The 21,340-nt window shown below is 45.7% G+C and overlaps 1 protein-coding gene across 1 annotated transcript in view; it reads left to right on the top strand.

Moving 5' to 3' along the window:
• LOC310902099 (uncharacterized protein) overlaps window positions 1-20,596 on the top strand; it is a 108,670-nt gene extending 88,074 nt beyond the window's left edge. The window contains exon 7 of the transcript XR_014586481.1: window positions 7,778-20,596. The gene's annotated coding sequence lies outside the window, so the exon portion shown is untranslated. The remainder of the gene's footprint in view (window positions 1-7,777) is intronic.
• The last annotated feature ends 744 nt before the right edge of the window (window positions 20,597-21,340 follow it).

Below are 21,340 nucleotides of genomic sequence, written 5' to 3'. Positions count from 1 at the left end.
GGGAATAGCCACAAACCAGCAGCTAGGGAGGAAGATAGTCTGAGCATCTCAGCATGTCTGTGCGCATGCAGTACTTCACTCTGCTTTGTAGACATACCTGCTATAATCTTGCCTGAGCTATCAAATCCGTGTTGACCTTTCAGCATGCTTGCCACTGTATTTCAGTATGAAGACACACTTGCTACAATCTACCCTGAATTCATTTCAGTTTGAATTAAAACTGATCTTTGAGGGATAGACTGTCAAGGAACACAGTCACATCCTTGTTCCCTGCTTAACCCATGCTGTCTAGTGTTAAAAACAAAGTCCTATTCTATATGGTTAGTTATTTCACACTTTGCAAATCTTTTTGGTTATTTTTGTGGTGCTCCTGTGAAGCTGTTCCAGCTCCTCAGCACTTTCAGTCCAGGGACGTCAGCACACCTCAATCTGGTAGCAGTTACAGCTAGTGCAAAACTAAAGGTACGTTAGGGTTCCTGCTCCTGGGAATACCCCTGCTCCTGAATCAGGGAGAATGTTGGTTCTTTTGCCTGTCTGCACTGCAGGAATTCATACCCAGGTGTCTGTCCACCAGGTTGCTCTAAATCTTTGAATTAAAGCTAACCCTCTCCCTGCTCTGGGAAGGTACAGCTTATGTTGTATGTTGGTGTTTGCTCCCCATTTTCAAAGTAATCTGGATTAGTCTGTCTCTTTGTTGTTCAGCACTCTTTTGTTCTTGCCATTAACCTCCTATACCACTAATGACTTCAGTGTTTCCTCCAGGTCACTAAGAAGTAGAGTCTAGGGCTGAAAACAAGGAAACTGCTAGGGATACTTCTGCTCACTGAGAGTTCCTTTCCATGTTTTGTAGTGATCTGTGATCTGCCAGCTCACCATTCAGTGGTATGTGCCAAGCTGCCTTTTTGGTGTTCTAATATTGTGCCTACTACCATCAAAATGTCACGTAGCTACCTAGTCCAGTGCCTTTGTAGGTTTATATATCTGTTACCTCAGTACTATTACACTTATTGGCAACAGTAATTCTATTTAGAGAAAATATGTCAAATTAGTTTGTGGAGCTCTGTTTTCCATAAACCTTTGCTGCTCAATATTAGTTATATTATCTTCCTTTAATTTTTAACTGATTTAATCTTCCATTCAGTCTGTTCTTCCATTATTCTACCTGGGGCAGATCTTTGTTGTCAAGTCAGTGTTTGCTTGGGCCATTTCTCTCATCTCCCCAAAACACTGCTTAGCATTAGTTTTGTTTCATTCATCTGGTTCTGTCCCAATGTCTGAAAAGTTATTATAAAGCAGCTCTAATTATCCAAAGAACCCTGATCTGTTTTTAAAATTCCTAGCTGAGAATTTTTGAGATAAAATTCATCTGGAAGTTTAACCTTAGCAGCTGCTTGATTGTTTTTTTTTTTTTTTCCCAGCAAAGAATTTAAATATGTATTCACCAATGAAGTCTTTTCTGCATTAATATTGACAAATCTAACTACTGTTTTCAGACAGTGGTATTATATTATAATGAGTTTGTTTGCAACTTGCTTAAGAACTCTTTACAGTCCTCCTCCCGTTCATCATAATTTATATTGTGTATTTATCAGTTTTCTACAGTCCCTTGATTTATATTTATTTGTATCAGCTTCTTTTTCCTTACATTTCTATTTTGGTTTATGTGTGTGTGTTTCATTTATTCGGGTTGCTCTGACTTCCCCTGGGTCAGGTTGAGTTCCTAACCAGTGTGGCCTTTTTTTCTTAATTGTGGCTTTTGGGCATCTAGTAATACATTCTTAAGTAGCTCTAAGTTATCATTCATGTTTTTCTATTTAAATTCTTTTCCCTAACTGATTTGGTCCATAATTGTTTTCAGCTTTGTGAAACTGTCTGTTTAAACTACCATGTGTATAACTTACTAGTTTCGGCTTTATCCTGTTTGCTTATAAATGTAATCAAGTCACGATCACTAGTATATAAGCTACCACTAATTTTTAGTTCTGTGATCAGTTCCTCTTTATCTGTCAGAATGAGGTCTGGTAGAGAATTTCCCCATGCTGGATTCAATCTTTATTGAGTTAGGAAATTGTCAGCTATAATTTTTGGAAATTCCTAGGATGTTTCTTTACACAAGACCTCCAACATGTCACTCAGGTTGGTGTTCTTCATAGTAGTTGAGTATATGTCTGCACACGTTTGTGCACATGCACACACAAGTGCACGTGTGTGTATGTACAAATACATAATTTGGGTTTCCATAAGTCTAAGAGCTCCTGAAGGAGCTTACGTTGAATTCAAAAATAAATAAATAAATCCAACAACTAGAACTCGGTTTGTGCTTTCTCAATGGATTCTTTTTTGTTGCTTTAAGTTTTTTGAGAGCTGTTGAAAATCTGAAGATTCCTAAATCTTCCAACCTGTTTGTCTTACAACACAAATGAATAATATCAGAGCAATTTCATCATTTACTGATGGTGAATTCTTAACTTGTCTCTTTAAGAAAAAATGGTATGCTTGTATCCTCGCTAGCACAGGATCCATCCAGCCTTACCAGCAGAGCCTGGCAGCACCACGTGAGCGCTCTTACGCTCTGTCGCCATCAGACAGCATCCCATGGGTCAAAGATTTCCTTTAGACTTTTTGGCAGGCATGTCTATCTAATGCTCAAGTATCAGATGACTCACAGGTAGAAGCAGCTCTGCTTGTAAATTGAGTTGCACAGAAAAAATTCCTGCAGTTCTGCTGGAGACCCATAGCCATGTTGGTTACAAACTGTCACAGACAAGTGAAGTACTTAGAGCTAAGAATGTTTCTGGGAACTATTTTCTTGTAATGCTATGCAAAAGTCTTGTTTTACAGGGAGAGGAAAGAAGGTAAACTGCTGGTGAGGTCCAAGACCGTTGCTCACCACTTTGGCTGACAGTATTGCTGGGTGATGATTTTCACCTGTGCTCAGGGTGCCTAGATTAAATGGGGGGGGGGGGGGGGGGAAATCCCTGTTCTCCTCAGGAGCATTTCTGGAATACAGTAGCTTTCTGCTAAAATATTTAGCATAAATCCTGTTTTCATGGTAGCTCGGTGAAGTTCCCAGTAGCCATGATTGAAAGAATGTCCTGTAATCCCATCTTCTGCCCATCTGCCTTCCATGCCTTGTCCCTGGAGTCCTCAGCTTCCTCGGTGAGCTCGTGCTCCCCCACCCTCGTGGACAGGGTGCTGTCCCCTCCCAGGGCAAGCAAAGGTGCCTGCAGGAGTTGCCTGTGTGAGGAACACCCTTTCTAGGCTTTGTAGGCTAGTGAGCACGGTGCAAGGAGCTGCGGGATGGAAAATCTGTGAGCAGCCTGATGTACATGGGTGAGAGGAGTTCGCGTGCCATGCCATTAGCCTTAAATACACATTCCAGCACCTTTGCCTTGACCTCTTAATGGCTTACTTAGTGAAGGATGTGGGACTTGTGTTTGACAGTTCCTCTGTGCTTAGCAATTTAACCATGTTAGGGGCTTGTTCTCCTGCATCAAAGAAGAGAAATACACCAGGACATTCAATAGTAATAATAATAAAAAGGGGGTGAGGCAGGAGAGGAGTTGTACAGAGAAACAGGCAGAAGGAATTTGTTGGGGTGGGTTCCTTCCACTTCTCAGAAGTCCTGTCATTCTTCCGAACATCACAAACCACAGATGGAAGCTTCTGCTCCTGGTTTTCAGGTAGCTGATTTCTGCACTGGGCTCAGGGCTGTTCTGCACCTGGGTTGTGCTCATGTTGAAAGGTCAGGATCTGCTGGATTACCTGTGCAGAAAGGAGGAGCTGTTAGCTCCTGCAGTTAATGCCTCTCCTCGGCCAGAGCGTGGAGGTCTCTTGCTGGGACGGTGTCAGCAAAGAAAAGCAGCAGTGGTGCATGCTGGTGGGGCTGAGAGGATGCAAAAAATGGGGGAGGTAGAGACATAAATGGAAAAAGCATAGCAATTTGGGGACGTAGCAGATGCTTGTTAGGAAGGAGGGCTGGGAACACCTAGAACATCACACCACCAGTCTTTACCAGGGTTGGCATGAGCATCAATGTGTTTGCACCTTTCTGCATTTTTTTTTTTTTTTAACTTCAGTGATTCTCTGTTGAAATATATATGTATATTTAGTCAAAGCAGAGAGGAGGGGAGAGCAGAGCTTTCTTTCTTTAGGTTAAAATGTTGAAATGGCTTGATGCTGTTGTTTGATGAATAAAAAAAACCTCCTTTGCTATTTTACTTTCTCCTGTTTTTGAAAGCAAGAGTAGATACTAAAAAGCCCATTAATTAACTTCTCAAATAAGAATCAGACAGTATCCTGAAGTCTTGAGAGCAATCACTGTGCCTTTGACATCCATTGCAAAACATTTTCTTTGCAACCAGTTTGAAGTGCAGATGTGTAAGCACTGGGAGATTGACAGGACGTACCTTGGAGCCTGGGGCTGGGCACTGAAGGTGGTTTGCTGCTCTGTGCTGACGTGGTGTGAGCTGGAGCCTGCTGCTGGGATGGATGGCCAGGACCAGGAGCCCTTCTGCTGTGTGTCTCCATTACCCTTAGGAAGGAAGGATTTTGGACAAAGCAGTAGGTTGCTTGTGGTGGTTTCTGAGAGTGGATTCCCAGCTTTGGCTGAGAAGTGGTACTGTGAGGATTTCCAGAGAGTACCCTCTTGCTTTCTGAGGCTCAGGTCTCCTCCCCACTTCCCTCCCCTTCAGCACAGGGTGTCTCCTGCTCTCCTCCTCACGTCTGTGTTCCACCCTTGTGCTGCCGCCCAGAGGAGCTGTGACCTGCTGCTGCACGGCCTCACCTTAACATCAGGGTCACAGCTCCTAGCGTGGGGCCAAGCATTTTCCTCCACTGGCAGCTGCTCCTGGACTGCTGGCACCAGTTGCTTCTCAGGCTTTTGTTTAAAACTTGGACAGTTCTTCATCTTTGTTCTTGCACTGGTGCAACTCCAGAGAAAGTAGCAGTGGTGAAAGCAATGGCTTAGTCATTTTTATCGCTCTTTCTTATAGCTTCATAGCATTAGCCTTTTTTATTTTTATTTTTTAATTTTCCAACAGGCAAGGTAAAATGCTTCAAGGTCAGCTCAGAGGGGATCCGTGAGGCTTGTGTTGTGCCTGGCTGTGAGAGGGGCTCGGTCTGTAGGACTCCTCCAGCTCCCAGAGTAGCCCATTCCTCTCTGGCCGAGGTGTGAGGTACCTGCTTGCCGACGGCCCGGCACCTGCACTGATCTCTGCCAAGGCCACTGGGTGCTTTTGGGGAGGAGACTTGAGTCCTGGGTCTACATGTCCAACTGGCAAGTCACGCAAGTCCAAGGAAGGCATCCAGATACAATCCCTGGTTGCATACATGACCATACCAGCTCTTAATTTAGAGAATGGCAATATTTTCCTTTAAACAGATTAAACAGAGGTTAGATTTAAAAGAGTATGTAAACCCAGAAAGACTTTTGCAGTGTTTCTGGTGAAAGAACCAGAAAGAAAAAGGCCCAGGGCAACCTTCAGATGGGATCTAGGATCTAGGTAGGCCTGGGAGAGTGATGCTTTCCTTATTGGCAACTTACGGGTGCCAGGCCTCCCGTAGCCCTTCCCCTCACCTACATGTGGTCTGTATTGCCTTTGTGGGGCAAATGTGCTCACAAGTGGAGCACACGCGAGGATCGGTCCGGGTAAATGCAGCAGTCTGTGCTGCCCCCTGCTCATGAGGCAGCATCTCCTGCTGGCATTGAACCCGTTCCCTTGTCAGAGGGAGCTGGGCACTTTGGAGAAAAACGTGTTTAATAAACTGTAGGCTTTATTTAAATAAACCTTGCTGGGATGATTATTTTTTTAATTGGGAGGAGGAGAGGGGTATAACAAAAACAACCTGACTTAAAGAAAGGTAAGGGATTGAGTGAGTGCTGTCCTGGGAAAGGGGCACAGGGGGGTTAGGTCAGAAAACCAGCACGGTGTTGGATGCAGAATGTGAACAGAGTTGGTGTGGGTGCAGGTCTAATTCGGAATGGGTGTGCCTGCCCCGGCTACCTGGGCTTGCCCTGCCCCTGCTGCGCTGTGGCCACCTCTGACCGTGTACCCAGCTTGCGGAGCTGAAGCTGCACCTCAGCACGTAGTGCTGCCCAAATACCTCCGACCGGGAAGGAAGAGCAACAGAAAGCAGGAGCCAGCAGGCAGCTTTGTTGCTCTTTTCTCCAGTCGGTACTGCCAGCAGCGTCGTTCAAACCCGTTCATTAGTGCTGGAAGTGGAGCCACGCACCAGAGGGGCACTGGCCTCTGCTCTTGTGGCAGTATTTACAGTTTAGGGCCGTGCAGGGTCATATGGTATCACTTAACAGAAAGCCTATATGGTTTTCAAGAGTACATTCACGGTCTTACTTCCCGCACTCATTCTTCTAAAGATCAAGTGAGCTTAATTGTTTCTCGGCACCTCTGAGCCCTTCCTCCCTTTAAAGCACATTTCGAGCCATTTTCCTCTCCGTGAGTGGATCTGGCAAATTATCCCTCTGTTTACCTATTTTGATATTTTATGGAATCTATTATGGTTTAACGTTCTAGTTCATAAACCCAGTTTAAAAATAAAATACGGATTTGGTGATTGAAGTATGCTGTTTTATGCTTTGGAAATTCTTGAAACGAGGCTCTTCCTCTCTCTGTCTTTAGAGATCGTGTGGATTTTTGGGTCAGAGTTCATTAATACAGCCTGCCTGTTTCCCAAGCATTCATTCCTAACTGATGGTGAGTCTGCCTGTGTGGCAGAGGATGCTCAGGGGAAATAATGACCAGGAACCCCTTCTGATCCAGGTGGGCTGGGAGAGGTGCTCCTCTCCCCCATCCATCACTGGAGTGCCACAGGAGTGCTGCTGTGCACATTGTAGGACGGGCCACGGAGGGGAGATGCTGCAGGGAGAGGGAGGATTTTGGTACCTTGGGGAGGAAGACTTGGGGAATTGTGAGGAAGGCTTGGCATGTACCCGGGCAGGGCCAGGCCACACGACCAGGCTGCGGTGGCATGGCTGCCTCTGAACTTCATTTTCTACCTCCTCCTGTGCAGCATGATGCTGCCAAGAGGCACTGCATATGGGCACACCCCACACCTCATGGCAGGGGCTGTGGGGGCCCTGTGCAGCCAGTTCCAGCACAGGGACCTGGGCCTGGGTCCGTACCCCTCGTGTCTTTAAACAGCACTTCTTCCAAGCTCAGGATCAGTGCATCCCTAAGAGTGGGACATCGGGGAAGAGGGGCACGAAACCTGTGTGGATGAGCAAGGAGCTCATCGACAAGATCAAAAGGAAGAGGAAGGTCTATGAAATGTGGAAAACGGGCCTGTCCTCTTGGGAGGAGTATAGAAGTGCTGTCAGGGCCTGCAGGGGCGTGACGAGGAAGGCTAAAGCCCACCTAGAGATGAGGTTTGCAAAAGAGATAAAGGATAATAAGAAGTTTTTTTTTTTTTTTTTTTAAGTATGTAAACAGTGAAAGGAAGACTAGGGATAATGTGGGTCCCTTGCTGAGCGAGGGGGGTGTTCTGGTAACGGGAGATGCCGAGAAGGCGGAAATACTGAATGCTTTCTTTGCTTCAGTCTTTGCTTCAAGGACTCCCCCCCGGGACTCCTCGACCCTGGAGGGAGGAGAAAGGGTCTGGGAAATGGAGGGCTCCCCCCCCTGTTTGACGAGAGGGTGGTTCGGGAGTGTCTGAGCGGGCTCAAGGCACACAAATCCATGGGTCCCGATGGGATGCATCCACGTGTGCTAAGGGAGTTGGCATAGGTGATCGCTGAACCGCTCTCTATCATCTTTGAAAGGTCCTGGAGAACAGGAGAGATGCCTGAAGACTGGAGGATAGCCAATGTCACTCAGGTCTTCAAGAAGGGCAAGAAGGAGGATCCGGGAAACTACAGGCCAGTCAGTCTCACCTCTGTCCCTGGAGAGGTGTTGGAACAGCTCGTTCTGGATGCCATTTCCAAGCAATTGGAAGAGAAGAAGGTTATGAGGAGTAGTCAGCATGGATTCACCAAGGGGAAGTCGTGCTAGACCAACCTCGTTGCCCTCTACGATGACATCACCAGCTGGGTAGATGGGGGGAGAGCAGTGGATGTCATCTACCTTGACTTCAGCAAGGCTTTCGATACTGTCTCCCAGAACATCCTGCTAGCAAAGCTGAGAAAGTGTGGGATAGAGGAGTGGACAGTAAGGTGGGCTGAGAACTGGATGACTGGCCGAGCTCAGAGGGTGGTGATCGGCGGCGCAGAGTCCAGTTGGAGACCTGTGACTAGCGGCGTTCCCCAGGGGTCGGTGCTGGGTCCGGTCTTGTTCAACATCTTCATCGACGACCTTCCTGCACCCGGGAAGGAACAACCAGATGTATCAGTACAGGCTGGGGGACGACCTGCTGGAGAGGAGCTCTGAGGAGAAGGACCTGGGATTCCTGGTAGACGACAGGTTGCCCATGAGCCAGCAGTGTGCCTTGGTGGCCAAGAGGGCCAGTGGGGTCCTGGCGTGCATTAAAAGGAGCGTGGCCAGCAGGTCAAGGGAGGTGATCCTCCCCCTCTACTCCGCCCTGGTCAGGCCTCACCTGGAGTACTGTGTCCAGTTCTGGGCTCCCTGGTACAAAAAAGACAGGGACCTCCTGGAAAGAGTCCAGCGGAGGGCCACAAAGATGATACGGGGCCTGGAGCATCTTCCCTGTGAGGAAGGGCTGAGAGACCTGGGTCTGTTCAGCCTGGAGAAAAGACGACTGAGAGGGGATCTTATTAATATTTACAAATACCTGAAGCGTGGGAGACAGAGGGATTGGGCCAACCTTTTTTCAGTGGTTTGTGGGGACAGGACAAGGGGTAATGGCCACAAGATGGAGCACAGGAAGTTCCGCACCAACATGCGAAAGAACTTCTTCACGGTGAGGGTGACGGAGCACTGGAACAGACTGCCCAGGGAGGTTGTGGAGTCTCCTTCTCTGGAGATATTCAGGACCCGTCTGGACGCCTACTGGGGCAGCCTGCTCTAAGGAACCTGCTTTGGCAGGGGGGTTGGACCCGATGATCTCTCGAGGTCCCTTCCAACCCCTACAATTCTGTGATTCTGTGTCTTCAGCAGCAGGTGAGCAGGATGGAGCCTGGAGACAGGCGGACAGGCCCAGCTGGCTTAGCCTTGTACAGCTCAGAAACTAGCCTGCTCTGTGCCAAAGGAGTAACTGGCCCTGGGCCATCATCATTTCTCCCTGATGTCTGAGTGTAGACATGCTAAACCTCCTTTGCATTGCTATGTAATTGGGCTCAGCGTTAGCAAGCCAAGCTGGAGAAATCATGATCTCTCCTTACTGGCCTTCACCTCCTTTATCTTTTGTTTTCAGCTAAGTTTTTCTTTCTTGTTGCTTAAAAAACAAATGGGAACCCTTTTGTTCTACTTCTTCCCACCACCTTGTTATTTATGCTTTAGCAGCGTTGTTCCTACCAATCGTTTTTGGAAAGATCTCTTTCTGCTTTCTGTTGACTGTTTCCTTTTTTGAGAAGAGAGCTCATTGGGAGATTTCCCAAGCCCCATTTATTTAAATCACAAATCTTGGTCACTACTGGGGGCTGCATCTATTTTCTTTGATGAAATGGCAAACTAGGATTGTAGCCAACACCTATAAAAGTGGCATTAGTAGAGTTATAAGAGTCTAATGGCTGTGAGTTTAAACTCCCATTTATAATGTAGTAAATTTTACAATCCAAATTTTCAATGTAAAAATGGAAATGAGATACAATAAGCAGCTCCCCTGAGGTAGCAGCCTAAAAATCTACAGTAAATACTCACTGCGCTAGAAATGAAAGAAAAATCCCAGCTAGTTGTTAGTTACTGTAATCGGGAGGAGTTCCCTGCTCACCTTACTCTGGGTTCTCTGTTTCTGATCCTTCTGCTTTGTAGGTAGCAGTTAAGCATAGCTTTGCTACTTCTGTGTAGAAATGCGGAGCGCAGAAGTGTGTCTGCTCTGAAAAGCTGGAGTAAGGAGCAGCCTCCCAGCTTAGGCACCGACAGGGGTGGTAGGAGCCCCCAGTCTGAGCGACGGCCTGCGTGGTACATTTGGGAAGCTGCAGTACCCCATGGGAGACCGGGACTAGGTTTGGCCAAACACAGTGAAACCAGTGCCGGGGGTCCTGTCGCCACCTGCTACCCTGTCCTGCACAGGGTGTGGAGCACATGGCGCCTGCACGTGCCGCCCACAGGGGTGGCCGTGCTTTCCACATCCCAGCCTTGCATGGACACGACAGACAGTGCACTACTCCCAAATATCGAGATGAATGATTACAAAAAGTGCTATTTTTGAAGACATAGCAGTCGATTATGCATTTGACAGAAGGTTTTAGGAAATAGGCAATGTGGGATGTACTGGGAGGAAAAAAAAATCAATCTGTGTATTTGTCTTTTAACTAGTTGGAGACACATTGGCACATATTTTTGGCACATTAATGAATTCTGCCTTATTTAATCTCTGCTACTCTTATAATATGAATTTGTGTTCCATTTGAGTGTTAAAAATCAGAAAGTCAGTGAGTTAAGTTTCTAGAGGAAGTTATAATCACTTCAGGCAGAATTCTGAGCAGGAGCGCGGCGGCTTGGAAGGAGAGCAGCTGGGCCCAGGGCTCAGCCATGCAGCCCATGGCAGGTGCCAAGGGCTGCCCGTCGGGAGAGAAGGGCTCTGCATAGCTGCCCGGCAATTGCCCTGTTCAGCCCCAGCAACCAGCACGGAGCACTGCCTGTGCTGGAGTGCCCAGGGCAGGGAGCACGGGGAGCAAATGTGCTGCTGGCTGGAGTTCACTCCTCTTCCACATAAGCTTAATCTCTCTCTGCTCTTCATTTGCAACCAACTCTATGCTGCTTTAGATGTGTAAATGCTCTGTGCTTTTTGTTTTCGTATGGACTTATTTTCAGTAAATGAAATTATTTTTTTCCTTCTTTCCTCATTGTATGTCCATTTCAAAAATTAAAAAGTATGAGTATAGAACTATTACATACAAAAAATCTTATAGTTTGGCAAAAAAAAATAAATGAGAAAACATATCTTTTGTAGAATAAGGTACAGTGATTATTTTTTCCCCAAGACTGAATGTTTCAGAAGACAAAGGGGGAAGATTTAGAGAAAGCAGCACAGTTCTGAGCCTGGAGCTGGAAGCAAGAGCAATGGTATGAGCAACAGCAGAAAAGGTGAAGAAACAGCTCATTTGTCTGGTGTTGGGCTCGCTTCGTGGTGTGCTGTGGAGGACAGCCAGCATCAGAGCCGACAGCAGTGGGCTGGGTGGGCAGCAGAGGCTGGCAGTGCGTCTAGGAGCTGTAGCTAGAGGTGGCCCGCAGTTCTCAGTCATGCAGTTTCACTGAAATCAAAAGATTTCACGAGAGCAGGTAAATTGTTGATATTTGTGAAATGAAAAAATGGGGATTTTTTTTTCCGTGCTTGACAAAACAATTTTGTTTTGACAGCGTGAAAATAACAGGTTTTCAGAGAATTGTTTAGGAAACTCAGAAACGTGATTTTGTCAAAACCATTTTTTTCTGTGTGAAATTGTCACTTTTAACTAAATGCTTGGTCTAAAGTTTCTAGAAAAAATAGAAAAAATCGGGGTCTTTAATTCTGAGTAATTTTATCTGACTTCCAGTATTTTGTACGAATTCTCATATTGTCCTTTCATCTCACAACTCCCTTCCTCTGCCTGTTCATCCTCAATATGGTTGGGTCATAAAAGCACAGAACGTTTAAATTTATTTACAGGAAACACTGAAAATTTGGTATTTGTTTTGCTACTTTTGAGACAAAATATTTTGAAGACATCATCAACAGCAATGTTAGACTCTGAAATTGTTTTTATTTTTATATTTATATTTCTGACTGACAACAAAGCCAAATTCCAAAATCAGATCAAATTTTTCATGAAATGTAAATGTTGAGGTCTGGTCTGCCTTAGGGGTTTTGTCTTTTTTTCCCCCTATATTTGTGAATGAGAAGTATTTAGCAATATAGTTATGAATGATTTAATTAGTGCTAAGCTGAAGTGAAAGTACTTTTTAATCTATAAGAAAATCCAAATTTTTCAGAGGCTCGGAGGGGAGCAGAGGATGGTGTGAATTCTCTTTTCCTACTGTACACAGTGTCAAATGCAAAAACGCAGCTGGTCGCAGACCACGCGATGCCTCATGAATGAGGAGGAAAAAGAGAAGACCAGGTTTACATGGCAGAGAGTGGAAAGGCAAAAAACCTGCGTGCCTCCGGGCAGCTGCTGGCACCTGGCGCTGGGTGGCCCTGGCTGCGCTTCCTGGCTGGAGTTGGCAGCGGGGGTTTGGGGACGTGGCACGGCAGGACCACGAGGAGTGGAGGAGTCACCTTGTCCACAGCAGGGTGCCCCTGTCCCTGGTCCACCCCTTGGCAGCTCGCGTGCCCCACTCGCAGCCTCATGGATAAACACTTAGCCATTTTGTTTTATGTGAAGTCCACCTATCCCCATTCTTTGAAGTACCTTCTGTAGCATTAACAGCTGTTCAGTATCACTTTGCTGCTGTAATCAGGGTGTCCTTGATCTTCATTATGATGCACTGTACCTGTGTGAGGGACTCTGTGTGTGTATTTTGTCCTTGGCCCTCCAGCAGATCACAGGTGTGGAGAAAGTTCACTCCCATCCCTGGACAGACTGGGACACCTGACTGAGCATCCCAGCTAACCAGGGCAGCACGGGGAGCAGCTGCTGAAGTTCATCACCAGCACACTCTAGACAAAAGTTAATTTCATTTGCAGAGCTATTTGGAAAAACCTCAGTGTCTGCATGGGCTTGTTCCATCTGATGTCTGACTTGCTGTGCTTTCCATTTCTCACTGTTATGTCGTTTAAAATCCTCCTTATTTTGTGATTTCTTTTTAAAGAAGGATTGACGCTTCTGGAGGTTGGTGAAGTAGGACAGATCAGCTTGTTTCCAAGATGTCAGTTTTAATCCAGTCTAGGACACCAGAAATAATCATGCTGTTTAATGACTACTCAGTGCATTTAAAATGGGCAAGTGCTCCTACCCCATTTCCCAGTGAAAAGGCATTTTAGCAAAGCTCCCCCCCCCCCGTGAACAGCATCCGCTGGAGATGGGGCTAGCACCTGCCTAGCAGTGCTGTTGCCATCTCCACTGGTAGTTTATTAACCGCCTAATCAACTTGGTGCCCTGCATGCCCCGTTCCTCCCACAGCAGTAGTCTTCCCGTTAAATGAGATGTACCTTTTGGCTTTTGTTTGCCTTTGCACTGATGTAGATTGAACCACTACTAAATAATAATAGACATCCTTCTGCTGTTAATGACGGGGAGGGTAATGCTTTAGTGCAAACCTGGTAATAAGAAAACTATGTATTTAATTTACTGTAGTTTATTACCTATTAAATTAATGTCCCGTGCATGCAGAATGTGGTAAGAGTTTGCCCGAGTTGCTTTGTAGGCAGGTTTTCCCGAGTTCACTTCCTACACTGCATTAGTTTAATACGGGTAATGGATGCTCTTTCTCCAAGCCCGGTGGAAGCTGTCCGTGTCCCCCCTCACTGTTTCAGTTCTCAGGCCCACCCTTTCCTACCCTGTGCTTGGCGCAGCGGATGTCGGAGGGCCTGTGGTGACTCCTGGCCCAGGTCCCAGCACAGTCTCTGCCCTTCCTCGCATCAAACCAACATGGTAAGCATTTGCTTTTCTCTGAGATTAGGGGCTCCATCAAAATATGCTGTTTGTCATCTCAGGGTATAGAGGAGGACCTAGGGTCATTCAGTATCCTCACAGGGAATGTCTTTAGTTCTCATTCTGGTCTTAGCGCTTGTTACAGTTACAGGTTCTAGTCCTCTTAAGTTTGTTGCAGGGTGTTTTGTGGCCCACAGCAGGTAGAGATGTTGAGGACCCCCTCATGATAGCTACCCAGAGGGCAGCACACACCAAGGTGGCTGCAGGTGCTGACCTCCACAATCTTTTGTGGGCTGGATTTTTTAACATCCTTGCAAGCTTTTTATCCCTAAACTGCTAACATGCACTTTCATTCTCCGTTCTCGTTTTATATCTATCTGTATGTATGTATGATGTCTTGAAGCATTTAAGGGACTTCGCTTGTTGATCAGGCATCAGTGGTTTTCTTATACCAATGAACTGCCTCCAAAATAAAATGTAGCTTTTAAAATGCTTCCTCTGGGGATTAATTATTCAGTTTTCATGCATGATTTGCACTTATGTCAGTGGGAATCACTACCATAGAACAATGAAAACCAAAACTGTGGACCCTGAAGCAGGAAAATGGTTTTTCCTGTGCAGTTCATAGTCAAAAAGGCTGTTCTTTCCTGCCTCGTTTCATGGTGGTCAAAATAAAAACCCCAGTCAGGTTTGATGTGAGCAGCAAAGAATTATCAGTTGCTCAAATGCAACTCCAGCTTATCCTGGCAGCTGAATTGGTGGGTACGCTGAACTCCTGGGGTGTCGCTGAGACTGGGAGGGGGCTTTGCTTCTTGAACATTGCTCCTCCAAACCATCAAATGTAAAAGCCCCAGCCGTACAAGAAACAGAAACCCACCTTCTGAGAGAACTCTGGACTGGAGATCTCTTTGTGAGATGGAGCCCTAATTGGTTTTGTCCTCTAATTTAGCGCTACAACCCCAACAGATCATGTAGAGAGTTACTATATATATGTGTTTGTGACTTTCCAAATAGGCAGCTTGGCCTAGTAAAGGTAAGGAGCAGCATCCCATAGGCTGGAACCTGCCTTGTTAGCACAGCCTGTGCCGTGAGCTCAGTTACTCATTCTTTAAATCAAAACTCACCTCAGCACGTGCCATGTGGAGTTGGATCTTGTAACAGTGACGAGGAGCTATGGGGTGTGCTCTGCTCAGTGGTGAGAGGCCAGTGCTTGGGACTGGAAATGCATTTAGGCTCATCTCAAGCAGACCATTGTGTCTGTTCACGCTACAGCAATCTTCTAAACAGTTGTTACTTATTATCCATATTGAGTTAGATGCTGTACAAGCACTGAACATAAAGATGGGCCCTGCCCAGAAAAACTTAATATGGATGTGACTGCTTAAGCTATTTTTTTTTAATTTGAAAGTAAATACGTAACAGCTGCTGCCATTCCAAAGGAAGGACTGAGCCTATGAAATATCTGGCTTGTATAAAAGCTAACAGTTCTTTTAAGTTAGAGTCAAGTGATGGAGTGGGTGTGAAGGGGTGGGAAAGTACTCAAATTACCCACAACCCTGGACTAGCCGGGTTTTCCTGCTAATCAGATCAGCAGTGAAACTGTTAACAATGTTGACATTCACACTGTCATCATCAAACTGCAGCCTAAACACTCCCTTTTGATTAAAGACAGCATCTTAAATCTCTCCTCACTATTGTTTGAGCATACCAGAGGATCCAGCCAGCAGCCTGGTGTTACATCCCTGCTTGGAAAGGTTCCCTCCTAACCAGAGGACTGAGAAACTTTGCTGTCACTGAAAATAGCTGAGAACTTGCTTTCTTTTGTGTGGGGTGGGGAGCATCTTGCCAGTTTAACCTGCAATGTTTTTTTCCTGTTATTGAGTAAATGATGAGGCTGTGGCTGTCTGTGCTGTGCCGTGGCTGCCCGACTGGCTCTCACACAAAGGCAGCGAGAGGGTCAGAACCCTTGACTTTTGCCCGCAGTTCAAACATGGGTTTGAAATGACAGGTGCAAGTTTTATGGTTATAAATTGTTCTTGCAAAAAGGGGAATTGGCCCTGGAATAGACTGTGCCACCGACTTCAGCAGTGGGAAACTGAACATGCATAAGGGATGTTGCTGGAGAGAAGTTAGCATCTTGTAGCCACCTGTCCCACTGCAGTGGGACCCCTGGAGACAATTAAAGATAAATGTGTGTTCAAATGAAAGCATGGGTTCTCCCTCCCCACTCCTCCTTCAGTTATTCAGAATAAGGCAATATGGTTGTTTTTGTATTTTTTTTAATGGGTGGTGATGGTGGTGGGAAGGAAGTGAATTTGCCTCAGTGTGTGTAACAGATCTCACCTCAGCTAAATTCAAAGCAATGTCCTGGGACACCCATCCAAAAAATGATTTGCATGGAAGCATTGGCACAGCTTGACCTGCAGAGGAACTGCCTTGCCTGGGTATGGTACTAGCTGAATGCATAGGAGGCTGGAGGGCAGCCCTGGGCAGGGTGCAGCCATGGTAGGTTTTATAGGGTGCCACGTGTATTGGAAATGTGGCTGTAAATGTGCATAAAAATTGTCATCTTCAACTTAGTTAATAAAATGAGTCAGAGTAAATAGGGAAATGTAAAAAGGAATTCCCTGCTTGTTTTATTGAATAGGGGTTTGGCTCTAAATCTATGGTCATACTTCTTGTGGAAAGCTTTTTTTTTTTTTAATTTTTCTCAGAGGATATGTATGTGAGAAGGAGGATACATTTTGAAAGGAAAAAAAAAAAAGAACAAAACCTCAGTCCATTTATATCCTTCCTAAACAGCTTTATTGCTCTGCGGAGTCCTACCCAGTCTTTCTCTCCACTGAGAGAGTTTGTGAACGTTTTCCCCCTCTTGCAGGCTTCCTGCTGGTGGCAGCCTCCCTGCCGAGCTGCTTGCCCCGGCTTCGCTCGGAGGGCTGAGGGTGCAGCGTGCACCCACCTGCAGCACAGGCACCTGGGTTTGCAGACCTGACCACATGGGAGACAGCTTCTCTCTCCCCCGTAGTACTGTGATAAACCAGAGTGCTGGAGTAAAGGAAAATAAACGTCTACAGAGGTTAGAAAATCTTCACAGCAAATTGCTGGGTCCACTCACCTCGCATTATCTTGCTCAGCTTTGTGTAGGTGTCTGCTGGCTGCCAGTAGCCCGCAGCAATGGTAAAGGAGTGCTTTATGCACAGAACTTCTAGGGAGATGGCGAGGGCCGGGTCCTGTCCTCTCCACCCAGTGGCAGGCAATGTGTGCTGGAGGCCTGGTGCTGTGACCACACATGGTCCCCTCTCTGGTTGTGTCTGTCTTTCCTCTTCGGAGAACGAATGAAGTCCAAACTAACACAACTAACACCTTCCCCTAGGGGGAAAAACTCGGGAAATATATATATTTTTCCCTTTGTTCAAATTCTGTGTGGTCCCTATGGTGTTCGGAGGGTGCTCGCTGCTCCATATGCCTCTCCCGCCTGCTGTGGCATGACAGATGCGAAAGGTGCTTTCATGTTTACCATGGTGGCACGACAAAAATGTGTCCCTGATTACAGGCAGTGTGTCACTCCCAAGGTTACAGAGTGCAAACGGTTCTGTAGCCAGAAAAAATTAATCTTGATGTTCTCTGGTTTGTCAGCCTATACATAATTGGTCATGTTCAAATCTCAGTCGGGCCAGTGAAAATTAAGAATAATCCAGCTGAGTTTGTAATTGCTCAATCTGGTATAATGGTTAGCCAGATATGGTGTCTGCCTCTCTCTCTGTCTCTGTATGCACATTCATTTATACATACATAAGTGTATATATATCTATCTATAAATAGTTAAGTATATAAATATAAATGTATATGTGTCTATCTATATATTTATATATCTATATATATATATATGAATGAAAAGAATCCCTACCCCAAAGTACCTTTTTGAAAACATAGGATACCAAGAAGATCGTACAGGAGGGGCAATAACGATGGGTGGGGGCAGAAGAGGATTTTTATGGACAGTGAAGAAGGAAGGGGGGGCATAAGATAAGATTTTCTTCTCTCTCTACATTCTATTTTTTGTGTGTGCGTGCAGCATCTTATTTGGACAATGTTGTTGTGGCAGAAATAAAAGTAAAGTTCATTTGCTCACAGGAAATGAAACAAAACCATGAAAATGTAAACCAGTAAATTGTAAAACGTGCTGGTGGCATTGACCTCCTCCTGCTTTACCTTGACAAAAAAAAAAAAAAAAAAAAGGTAATATTCCTGGAAGGCAAGTAGTGCTGTGACCTGCGCTAATTAATCTGCCCATCAGATCCTATTAAGCACTTCCAGATCTGGCAAATTGCCACTCTTCTTGAGACACAAATGTAAATAAATATGAAGGTGGTAAATCACAGACATCCCATGATGCTTGTGCCAGCAGCTGCCAGCAAAGAGCAGCAGATAGCGGGGCTCCCAGTGCTCCGTGCCTGGTAATAAAAATGTTCCTGCGAGCAGGGGCCAAGCAGAGCGCGTCACCATCTGCTCGAGCCTCTCTGAGGCCGTGCAGCCGAAGCACCTGCTGAGAGGCCTTTCTTGCCAGCCCCGGCCTGGCCAGGCAGCAGGCAGAGGGCCCGAGGTCAGGGCAGTGGCCCCACGGGAGCAGTTTGCCCACCTGCATCACTCACACTGCTGCTGCTTGGGCCCAGACTCACCTGGTGAGCCCAGGGGCTGTGCTTGATGTGGGAGGGGATGTGCTGGCAGTTCTGCTGCTGGTTCCTTTGCTCTCTTTGGCAAGGACAGATGCCCGAGAGGGTGTTTGCTGAGCTCCTTCCACAGGCTTGCTCCAGCCATGAGTTGGGGCCATGGTCTGGTAGAGGTGGCTGCAGTGGCACGGGTGGTGCCAGGCCATTTGTCACCCCTCCTAGCTGTGAGCCTGCCTGGCAGGGCAGAGGCTTCCAAACAGGGCGTGCTCAAGTTGGTGAAATGCTTTGATTTCATACTTTGCTTTGAGCCATAAAATTATTTCCCTGGACAATTGGCCTTGGTGCACCATTAAGCATTTGGGAGTTTGAATGCCTTTATGGGAAAGGACTGCAGTTACTCCAGGCAAGGCAGTGTTATCTCAGTGGGCTGCAGCATTGGTGAATTGGTCCTGCCTCCTCTGCTTGTGTACATACCATAAAAACTAACAAAATACAGATGAAAGTGCATATTGTGCGGCTGACCGCTCAAGAGCTCTGACCAGGCCTATCGAATGGTGGAGTCCTAAAAGTTTATAAATAACTTAAACCAGCTTTACCTTGGATCACTTGGTTATAGACAGTTCCTTATAACAAAGGTCTTTAAAGTACGTGAAAAAAGGAAAAGGCTTTTGAAACTGTAAAGAGGGGGTAGTGTGCCAAAGGCCATCCTTCTGGGTGTTCGGCTTCCCAGTGCCGGAGCCATGGGGCGGCTGCGAGGTACCAGCCAGCCCTGAAGCAGCACAACTGCCAGATCCTGTGGGGGCTTCCTTCTTCTCCCAGCCTGTGGAAGAAGGGGCAAGCTGGCGATGCCAAGTGGTGGTGGTCTCAGCCCCAGAGAGAGAGGCTTATGGTGAGATCCAAGCGTCTCTGAGGCATTTAGGTCACAGCTTTCTGAGACTTGAGTGAAAGAGGTTGGGAATGGTTTCAAACCACAGATCTCATAGCTCCATGTACCTGAGAAACGGCCTGGTTTTCAGAGGTGCTGAACCCACACTTGAGCAATGATTGATTGATTTCTTTACAGAAATCCTTTTCTTTGTGTAAGTGCCTCTGAAGTTTAATCCTGGGTTGTAGGTGGTGTGAAAGCCTGTTTAGTGGAAAATAAAAGGCTATTTTTCTCCCTCTGTATTATACAATAGCATTGAAATTGTTTTAAGAGAAAAGTGGTTTGCAGATTTTTATTAAAAGACTGTCCCAGTATGGGGTACTTTGCTCAGCTGTCCGCATTGAGCATGAGTGGCACGGGGGGTGCCCTGGGGCCAGCAGGACTCTGGGGCTCCCTGTGCATGGTAATGCTCACAAGCAGCGTGTTGGTCTCCACAAAAATAAATAAATAAATAAAATAAACAGCCCTCTGCACACCTGCCAGGAGGAGTCTGCCTGCTGGGCACCCTGCTGACTTGCATGGTCCTTTTTGCAGGCAATCTGCTTGTTACCCTCCACTTACGCATGTTTTTTGCATCCTCTATCACTGGAATAGAGATCATGAGACCTGCTCTTCTTTCCACCACTCCCTTTGAGCAAACAGCTGAAGATTAAAATAGGGCAGTGCTGAAACAGGGAGAGCTAAGAAGCTCACACTAAATATGTCTGGATGGGTCTGCTGCAATACTTTGTCGGCACATGCCTAGCTCAAGCCAAGGCAGTCTGTTGCCCATTTTAAGGGAGCAAGCACAAGCAAGCACAGGCAGGCCGCTGGCTCGTTCCAGGTCTCCCCACTCATCCAAGGCAAGTACAGCACAATGCAGCCATTGACAAGTATTAATTCAAGGGCTTATCTTCCTGGGCTGAGTTTGATCAACAGAAGTAGAAAAGGCCTATCCTTTAAAGTACTCTGGGCTCTGAAAATCCTCTGCTGTGTTGTAGTTTGTTTGAGAAATGATGAAGTGCGCTGCAGGCTCCAAAACAGTACCCTGTGAACTTGTCCGTGCCATGGGCTTGAGCCTTTGGTCTGCTGAGTGTCTTCATGAATCGTCACAAAAGGATTCCTTGGCTAGCACACCTTCTCCTCCCATAGCTTCAGTATGCTATCAGCAAATAATATTTTCTGAAATACAACAAAACAGTGGCATCTTACACAATAGGAAGATGTTTCGTGGTCCATTAATTCATGGGGAAGGAGAGTCTTGAATATGTCATACATTCTCTTTATGAAATATGTGCTATGGAATGCAGTCTTTGGCAAAATATAATCCATTAGCCTTGTAGGCATAATTTAAAAAAAAAAAAAAAAAAAAGATAATCCACACCAATCTCAGCCAAACAGCATAAACCTGACACCTCGTGTTTCACAAATGAATTAAGTATAGTGGAGCAATTGTCCTTGGCTGCAGGTCCATGTTCTTATGTGACAGTGCCTTCCACACAATTATTTCATCATAAAGGTGTTTACTAACATTATTTTCCTTGCTACAGTTTCTAATAACGTTTGTTGGGGAACAATTCAACTTAAGAGTCTTAAATTACTGGCTTTTTTCAGACGCATACATATTGGCACTTGTGTTTATGAATGTATTTTACCGTTTCTTTGTGTCTGATATGTTGTGGCTTAGGAGATTATGTGAGACTCAAAAATAATGTTTTGTTGTTTTTTTTTTTCTTTTTTTTTTTCTCTAGGGCTGATAGTAAATGAAAATCTATTTGCAGGATTATCTACAGTGCTTTTGAAGTTGTTTTTCTGTGAAAGTTAAAAATGAATCCCTTCCTTGTATGTTTACCATTATTTGTTTTTGAATTATATCAATGTTTTCTATATCTTCCTCCAGTCTAACAAATAATACAAAAATGGTTTAAATACCATTTTTGATTTGCAAAAGGAAATATTACTTTTCCCCATGAAACCCACATTTGGTGAGGTTCATCATTTTGTGTAACACGTCTTTTTTTTCCTAAAGGGTATATTTAATTAAAGGAAAAAAAGCCTTGATGAGAAGTGCTCTTTGCTGCTTCCTCTCCCTCGTTCAAGCCTGCTCCATCAGGGTTGGCA

This window comes from Anser anser, assembly GCF_964211835.1.
Source record: "Anser anser genome assembly, chromosome: 6".
NCBI lineage: Eukaryota > Metazoa > Chordata > Aves > Anseriformes > Anatidae > Anser > Anser anser.
Note: the sequence above shows the minus strand (reverse complement) of the source record. Positions and strands in the feature narration are given on the sequence as shown.